Consider the following 10133-nt stretch of genomic DNA (forward strand, 5'->3'; position numbering starts at 1 on the left):
TGAGAATTGATCTATTATCATGAGATGAACAAGATGTTATTGATATGTTTTATGATTGCACTCGAAGAGCATAGTATTGTTAGCATGTTGAACGCGATAGAACAATAGGAGTTACGAAGGTATAACATATAACTCAGAGGCGGACGCGCCAAGAGCCCTAAGGGCAAGATGAGGTTATATTGGGACATGCATTTTTGGTTACCTCATAGAGATATTGTTTATATGTTAATGTTGTTTTCATATAAAGATTATGCTTATTATGGAATGCCTATGTTATTTCAGTTTAAAGTTATGATGCTTAGACATTTGTTATTGTGATTATTTGTTATGTTTTATGCTTGTACTTCCTTATTGGGATTTTAGCTCACCCCCTTATTTTTTCCCTTTCAGGTAGACGATAGAATTTCTGTTTGGCACGCATGGTGAGCTCCGGGATTCCAAAGTCATGTGTGCATGTCGTGGGGAGCTATGAACGAAAACGATTTAGGAACACCAATATACTCACGTTGAGTTTTATCATGTTTATTTAAATTTCAGTGGGACTTTAGTTATTTTTCTCTTATGAACTGCACGAAAGACATTCTATTTTGTTTTGAACAAATGTGCCCATATTGCATGTTTTTAATATAGCTCCACTGAACCTTTTGGATAATTGTTATCATTTTTCAAAATAAGTATAAAATGATATTTTTGCAAAGATAGTTGAGAGAGGGCATTTTACAATATTATTTCCTCTGTTTCCTTTAATCTAATCTTTGTAATACTAAGCTCTGGTTTTCTTGTATGTTAATCATTTTTTTCTATTTCTCTGTATTATTATTTTTAGTTTTTATCCTTTATCCATTATTCAATTTCGGTACCAATTGTTCTCTTGATTTGATTTTATGTACTATTTATCTTGTACTGTTACAAATTCTATTTCAAAATTAGGTTATGCTTCTCTGGATTATCTGAATTTGATTCACCACTGTTCTATTTTCCTTTTCTTTTGTGCTTTTTAGTTTATTATATGATCATTTTGAGTTGGAATGCTCGGGGTTTGGGGAATCCCTGTGCATTTTCTCAACTTTCCCTTTTAGTTAAGCAACACAAACCGTTTATTCTGTTTATTATAGAGTCAAGACTATCTAGAGGGTCTATTCGTAGATCGAAAAAAATGTTGCATTTTGAGAATAAGATAGAAGTTCCAAGGGAAAATCTAGGGGGAGGTTTACTTCTTCTTTGGAAAAGTCATATTGATGTTACTGTTCTATCTTTTTCTCTTAATCATATAGACTGTTTTGTTTCTTATAATAATATATCATGGCATTTTACTGGATTCTATGGTTCCCCAGTTTCTAACAATTGAAAGGTTACTTGGTCTTTGCTTAATCGTTTGTACGATGTTGGTCAATCTTTGCCTTGGCTAGTTCTTGGGGATTTTAATTCATATCTTAATTTATATGATAAAAAAGGAGGACCTTTGCCTACAAATTCTCATTTGGCTGATTTTAAGAACTTTTTGAATAATTGTTCTATGTTTCCTTTACCTTATATTTGTAATAAATATACTTGGACTATAATAATCATCCTGGTATTGGTAATATTCATGAGAGATTAGATTGGGGTATTGCTAATTGTCTTTGGTGTCACTTGTTTCCTAATGCTTTGTTATATCATTTGGATTTTTATGGTTCGAATCATAGAGCTATTAAGTTTATTTTAGATAATAATGTTGTTTTAGCTTTTTACAATCGTCATTTTTTCTTCGAAAATAATTGGTTGACGTAATCCTATAGTTTGAAAACTATTAGTGATGCTTGGAATAGTTCTTCTACCTCTTCTATGTTTGCTTCTAGTAGTATTTCTAATATTAATAATCCTATTGGCGTATTACTTAATAAGCAAAAAAACATGTACTGTTTCGCTTACGAGTTGGAGTGCTTCAAAATTTTCTCATTTCAATCTTAGGCTTAAATCTACTCAAGAGGAACTTGCTTCTTTGAAACATTCTCAGAGAATAAATTTTCTTCAATCCCAAATAAATAGTATGTTATATAGGGAAGAAATTTACTGGAGGCAATGTTCTAGAATCAGTTGGCTTAAGGAAGGTGATAAAAATACCAAGTTTTTTCTCAAAGATGAGCAACCAATTCTATGAAATCTTTAACTTTGGATGATGGTTCTGATATATCTTCCGCTTTTAATATTAGTAATGTTAGAATATATTATTATATTAATTAGAATTATCAAAAATCATTAATTTTAATTGATTATGATTAAAATCAATATTGATATTAATTGACAGATATTCTCAATATGGTCAGCATTTAAGGTAGTTACTCAATATTGAGTTACCCAATATTTCATATCCTATTGAAAGTCAAATATTCTTATATTAATTGTGGCAGAGACCTTGATGGAATGTCTCATCTATATAAATATAGGGTTTTGGTCCCCAAGTTCATGGCTCATTCTCATACTCCATCTAAAGAGCTAGTGAGAGTTTGGAAGTCCATTACTCTCTCTAACTCTCTTTTCCTTTTCTTTTGCAGATCTAAAGACTTTAGATCGAGGTTATCAAATCAATGGCTGGAGGTATAATTTATCAATCTCCTTTATTTATTATTTTTGTAACAATCATATACAGTTTATTCCGCATATTAGAATTGTTAATGCATATAGATTAAATTAATCTTACATTTGGTATCAGAGCCAGGTTTGCATCTGTCTTGATATTGTTGCATGAATATATATATATGATTTATATATGTTTTGTCTTCATATATACACATATTTATTGGTGTATATGATTTGTATATTTGTGTTATTATTGCATTTTGATGTTAGAAATGCTTCATTCATTAAATTTCTAACAGTTTTTGGCAATACAACTAAATAATAGGTTTCATCATATATGCGCAAATTTTGTTGTTATTTCAATTTTATTTTTCCATAAAGAATAACATTAGAAATCATTTAGTTCATGTTTATAATGATTTTGTGAAAGAAAAAAAAATGAGTTTGAAACTTAAGAAAACAAAGCTTTTAAAAATTTGCATATTTATTCATGGTCAAAACTTAAGGAAAATCAAAGTTTGATTTCTAGTTGTTTCTTTAGCAACCTAAGGTTATAAATCTTCAAGTTCATGATTTTTTAATTAATTTGTGCATTAAAATTGAGTTTCCCCAAAGCAGAAATTAAAAGAAAAAAAAATTAAGAAAAATCTGAAAATTAAAGTTTTTAAAATATTTTTGGAATTAAAATTTTTCTTGATTTCTACATTAATTTAAGTAATAAATTTAATATTTTAATTTTTCTTATTTTAATTAAGCATATAATGTTAGTAATTTATATGTTATTTAGAAATTAATTAAAATATAATTTTTTTATTTGGTATATTTATTGCATGATTTATTTTTATTTATTGAACATGCAATAGTGATAATTTTACTAATTCGAGTATGTAATTACATTAATGTTTTACAATTAAGTATTAGTACAATTATTTATTAATTTACCAAATATTGAGTAATTGATTTATTGCCTCATTAAGCATCAATTTTTAATTTAATTCTGTCATTTAATTATTTATGGAATCATTGCATTTATTTTTATCATACATATAAATGTAGTGGATTGTACTAATTTTGTATGTTTATTTATGTTTTAATTCATGTAATATTTATTATTAGTACAATTAATTTTGAGATATTATATGTATGATTTTAGGGTTTAAATGCATGATGTATATATATATATATTCCATATGTATACTTTTATGCTTAAATACTATTAACATAATGTTATTCATGTTATGTAATTTATTACATTTTATAAGTATAGTTAAGTGCATAAAAAATTGATATAATATACATTCAATTATAATTAATTTTTGCTATATAAAATATACTCATAAAATTTCAGAAATTTGTAAGCATAAATAAAATGTGTCTAAGTGATTCATATATTTTATTTAATCATAGAGTAGCCACAATATCTTTAGTTAAATAAAATTATATATTATGGCAATAAGGATTACATAAATATTTTAGACATTAATTAATTTAAGTGCTAAATAAATTAGATTCATAAAATTTTAACATACAGTTTAGTTAAAAATTAGCACTTTAATATTCATAAAATATTCTCTAATTAATTAGAATAATTAATTGGCTAGAATAATTAAGTTATGAATAATACATAAACAATTTTGTAGTTAACATGGATAAGCATGAAGCTGAGACAATGCTCAATCTAGAACGGTTTTTAATGATCTTCGGACGACCACACTAGGAGCACTCTTAGTGATTGCCTATTATGTTGCTGCATAGTTGTTCTTAAGATTTAAGTTGAGCCTAAAATATAATGTCCAGTGAACCATATAATTTTAAATAATTAGGGAGTAGCCACAACATCTCTAATTATATAAAATTATATATTAAGCTGATTAGGATCACATAATGGACATAAATTGTGATTAATTATATAGATATAATAATTTTACCACACAGGGATTTTATTATGTTTATATAATTAATTAGGATATTATATTAAATTAATTTTTCTTAATCTACTTACAGTAGTTATGATAAATAATTTAATGGTTTTATCATATAGTTTATTTAGATAGAAATATCGAACCTTAAGATTTTCAAATGTTTGATTAAACTATCATAATGTACATATAATCTTATTAAATTAAAAATTTAGCCCACAGGAAATTTTTGTTTAATAAGATTTCATCTTCAGCATGTTTGTACATTGGTAAAAACATGAATTCATATAAACCTCAAAAACATTTATACTTTTAAACTTGTAATCATATTCATGCAACATCACAAACCAAATTATTCTAACGTTCCAAAAGAACTTTCCGAACTTTGGGGTGATAACTCCAAAGTGTAGGAGGAGAGTATTCTCCTCCATCCAAATTGCACATACATTTACTGTGCAATTAAGATCAATAAAATGCCTACCATCACCACTAGAACTGTAATTTCATATGTATGTTATGAATTTAATATGATTAATATTAATATCAACGCATGGTGGATTGATTATGGATCAACAATCCATATTTCATATTTCATTCAAGGTTTACAAATCTAATGAAGCCAGTAGGAAGTGAGCAAAACATCTTATCCGGAAAACAGATGGTCTCACATGTGGAAGCTATAAGAACATGCACTTTAGTTTTAAGTAGTAGTTTTATTTTAAAAGACCATTTATGTTCCAAGTTCTTCTAGAAACTTGATTTCAGTTTCAAGACTTGTACCTTTTGGATATTCTTTACATTTTCAGACAAATATTTTAACATATTGTATCAATCTGAATGAGCTGGGAACGGTACAATGTATGATGGTATTTACTACATTAATCTACAAAACAATACCACTCATGATGTTTTGCATGTTTAAATTGGCATTAAGAGATGTGTTAAGAATGAGGATTCCTCTACATTGTGACACTGGAGATTGAGACATATCTCCATTGATAGGATTAAGAGGTTAATAAAGGATGAGGTACTTAATACCTTAGATTTTACTGACTTTCATACTTGTGTGGATTGCATTAAGGGAAAGCATACCAACAAGTCTTAGAAAAGTGGTGTCCATGGGAGTTCTGAATTATTAGAAATCATACATACAATTATATGTAGTCTAAACATGGACTCATATGGTCAGAAATACTTCATCTCTTTTATAGATGACTACTCACGTTACATGTATCTCTACTTACTTCATAACAAAAGCAGAGTATTGGGTGTCTTTAAGACATTGAAAGCTGAAGTAGATAAACGATGCAATAGGCAAATTAAGATAGTGAGATCAGATAGAGGTGAAGAATATTACGGTAGATACACTAAGGATGGATAAGCACCTGGTCTGTTTGCGAGGTTTCCTAAAGAAAAATGGGATCGTTGCCCAATACTCCATGCCCGATACACCCGAGAAAAATGGTGTTGCAGAAAGAAGAAACCTAACACTATTGGACATGGTGTGGAGTATGCTTCCTAAATCTTTGTGGAGTAAAGCTCTAAAAATGGTTGTGTACATATTAAATTGTGTTCCAACCAAGGTTGTGTAAAAAATGACTTTTGAATTATGGAAAGGTTGGAAACCGAGTTTGTAACATGTACGTGTTTGGGGATGCCCGTCTGAAGTTAGGGTGTCTAATCCACAAGAAAAGAAACTGGACCCTAGGACCATTAGTAGGTATTTCATTAGAAATACTAAAAGGTCGAAAGGATACAGATTCTACTGTCCATCTTATAGCACTAGGAATGTGGAATCAAGAAGTGCAAAATTTCTTGAAAATGACTTGATTAGTGGGAGTGATCAATCAAAGGACTTAAATTCTGAGAAAGATCATTTAGAACCTTCCACCTCAGGATTAAGATTGATAGTGGTTCAAAACATCCCTCACATTCAAACGAATGTTGAACAACCACAACAATTCATTGAAAATCCACAAGTCGATGATGAAGTTCCAATGGGTTAAGTTGTTCACGAATTACCTACAGTTGATGTGAAACCAGCTAAACCACGTGCTCCCTGAGAGCTTACTGGTGTAGCCATAAGAAGATCAACTAGAACGATAAAATTGGAAATTCATAGTGCTACATTGTGTATTGAAGTCAGAAATGATTTAGAAATATTTTCACAACCCATGGACATTCAAGAATTGAAATTGTGGTACAATGCCAAGAATGAATAAATGAATTCTATAAAGAGCAACAAAGTCTGGGATCTTGTTGAGTTGCCTAATTGGGTGAGGATTATTGGGTTAGTGGGTCTTCAAACAAAGAAAGACTCGTTAGGCAACATTGAGATACATAAAGCGAGACTTGTTGCTAAGGTATTCACTCAAAAAGAAGGAATTGATTACACGGAGATCTTTTCTCCTGTTTCTTAGATAGATTCACTTAGAGTAACCATGGCATTAGTTGCTCATTTCGATTTACAGTCACAACAAAAGGATGTGAAAACTACTTTCCTAAATGGTGACCTAGAGGAAGAGGTATACATGAAACAAGCAGAAGGATTCTCCTCTAGTGATGGTGAGCACTTGGTATGCAAGCTTAAGAAGTCCATCTATGGATTAAAACAAGCGTCCTGCCAATGGTATTTAAAATTCCATGATGTCATCTCTTCCTTTGGACTTGAAGAGAATGTCATGAATTAATGAATATACCGGAAGATCAATGGGAGTAAGATTTGTTTTCTTGTTTTATATATGGACGATATTCTTCTTGCAAGCAATGATAGGGGTTTCCTCCATGAGGTGAAACAGTTCCTCTCAAAGAACTCTGAGATGAAGGATATGGATGATGCATCTTATGTCATTGGCATTAAGATCTATCGAGATAGATATCAAGGCCTTTTAGGTCTATCTCAAGAAGCCTACATCAACAAAGTTTTAGAGAGATTTTAGATGAAAGATTGTTCACCAAGTGTTGCTCCTATTATTAAGGGTGATAAATTAAATTTGAGCTAGTATTTGGATAATGATCTGGAAAGGGAAGAAATGAAAAAAAAAAAACATTCCTTATGCTTCTGTTGTCGGAAGCTAAGCTCAAAACCTGACATTGCATTTACTGTCACATTGATGGGATGATATTAGAATAACTTAAGTTTAGACCACCTAAGAGCTACATACAAAGTCATGAGGTATCTTTATGATACCAAGGATTACATGCATTTTTAGACGAACTAACAATCTAGAAATAGTTAACATAATCTGATTCAGACCTCTCTAGTTATATTGATACACATAATTTAACATTTGATTATGTTTTATATTTACTAGTAGAGTTGTGTCGTGGAAAACCATGATTGCTACTTCCACTTTAGAAGTCAGATTCATTTACTATTTTGAGGATACATCGTATGGTGTATAATTTTAGAGTTTCAGGTCTTAGAAATGTAGATTATATTTCTAAAGCCATTAAGAAAAATCTTGCGACAAATTCAGCTGTAGTATTTATGGCTTGAAAAATAGCAATAATTGTAGTCGAAGCTAGCTTATCGACATTAAGTATTTAGCCATAAAGGAGCGTGTTAAAGAAAATGAAAGTGGTCATTAAGCACGCAAGCATTAAAATGAATGATTTCAGATCCCTTGACTAAAGACATGCCACTACATAAATTCAAGGATCATAAGTGAATATATGCACTACAAGAAAAAATGCTTTTAATAAGACCAAAAATGTGCTATCAAAACATACCATAACACTTTTTGACGTGTTAAGACCGACTATGTTATCGTAGGTCAGGGTACTTTACATAACACTTTATCATTGTATACAGATGTGTTATTATACTGTCAACGATAACACACTTTCTGTGTTATTTAATAAATAGATAAGTATTTAATTATATTATTTATAGTCGATTATATAACACATTTCAATACTTATAAATTTGTGTTATACTACACTTTAGTATAACACATTTTTTGTGTTATATAATGAAGTTTGCATAACAAAATTCTTTACTTATAAAAAGTGTTATTGTAATAGATATTATAACACATTTGTCTTATTATTTTAATATTAAGATAAGTTTAAATTCTCATTATATATTCATTTATATAATACTAATTTATTCTATTATATTTTTATTTTTTATTTATATAATTAAAATTAGCTTTCTAATATATACTAGCATCATCAAATAAACTTGATTTTCAAATAACAAAAACTAAAAACATTCAACATTGTATTAACAATCCACAAATTAGTTTAAAGCATTCAACACTGTCATCAACAACAAAATATTATTTAAGTATTCAAGTAGTCTTAAATATCAACATATTGAAAAGTTACTACTTTTAGCACAAAATATTCTACAGCTGCCCAACACAAAGCCTTCAAAATTAAGTATCCTTTTCTATTTCGCTTGTCACATCTGCAAAATAAACAAAGAAATATTTTATTGTTATTATCTAGTAAAAGTAGGAATTCATGATCTTCTAAATGTCAGCACACCAAAGCCTTCCAAATTTGATTTTCTTTTGCACTTCACTTGTTGAATCTGGTAAATAAAACATAAGAAAAACTAATGAGGTCATGAAATATCATATCATTCATAGTGAGAGACAAAGAATATGGCAGTTATATGGAAACTGAAAGAATTCATCCTATTCATAATTACTACTAAGCTGAAAAGTATCACAATATATAAAGTGTGGTTATGAGGGAAATGTATAGATTTCATGATCAAAATCATAATCAAAGTGTCCAACTAAGATACAGGTAATAATCATGATCAAATTATATTCCCATTTATAAACGCAGAAAATAACTATCAGATCTTAAAAATGAAATGTTAACAACAACACATCAAATATCCACGTATTTAGTTGTGCCTATCTAAAAGTTTAGACCAATTTGCTAAAGACAGTATACAAAATACTAAATCCTAAACATTGTAATAAATTGGCCGCCGGTCGGTACTATTTAACCAGAATAAATACTGATATAATTAGTTTTTATACTACAGCTAGTGTATCTTAAGATATATACAAGTGTAAAAGCTGATAAATTTGACCATTTAGCAAATCAAATTCATAAGATGAATGTTTAGCTATTAATTAAAAAAACATATATAACAAACATGGTGCACCTGCCGAATAAAAGCGTGTGGTTAAACATACCTTGGCATTAAGCTGCATCTCTCCATTGTTATCTACAATAAGACATGCGCCATGTGCCTTCAACCACTCAATACATTCCTCTAATCCATCTTAATCTTTTTCATCATTGTCAGAAGCAACACTAGAGAAGCCCAGAACCTGAGCGATATAAGAAACAGGTAACATAGGCCAATAAGATCTTGATATGCAGCTCACTGCCTAAAACCGCATCTTTTCAACATATAGATTTGCAGAAATTTTACATACATGAATACGATCATTCTTTAATAATTATTTTTATTAAAATGGAGAGTGACTTAATCAAAACTCACCCATCAGGCAAGTGTTCAAATTTGGTGCTGTTTTGAAGAGCCTGAAGAACATAGCATCGTTTCCAGAAGTGACAGCTGCCCGAACTGCAAGAACGTGCCTTACTGCATTATCTCCTTTAGCTTCACTTGATAATCTGAACTCAATTTCACAACAAAGATTGAAGGTAAATACAAGTGTTTCA

Source organism: Humulus lupulus, chromosome 9, assembly GCF_963169125.1.
Source record: "Humulus lupulus chromosome 9, drHumLupu1.1, whole genome shotgun sequence".
NCBI lineage: Eukaryota > Viridiplantae > Streptophyta > Magnoliopsida > Rosales > Cannabaceae > Humulus > Humulus lupulus.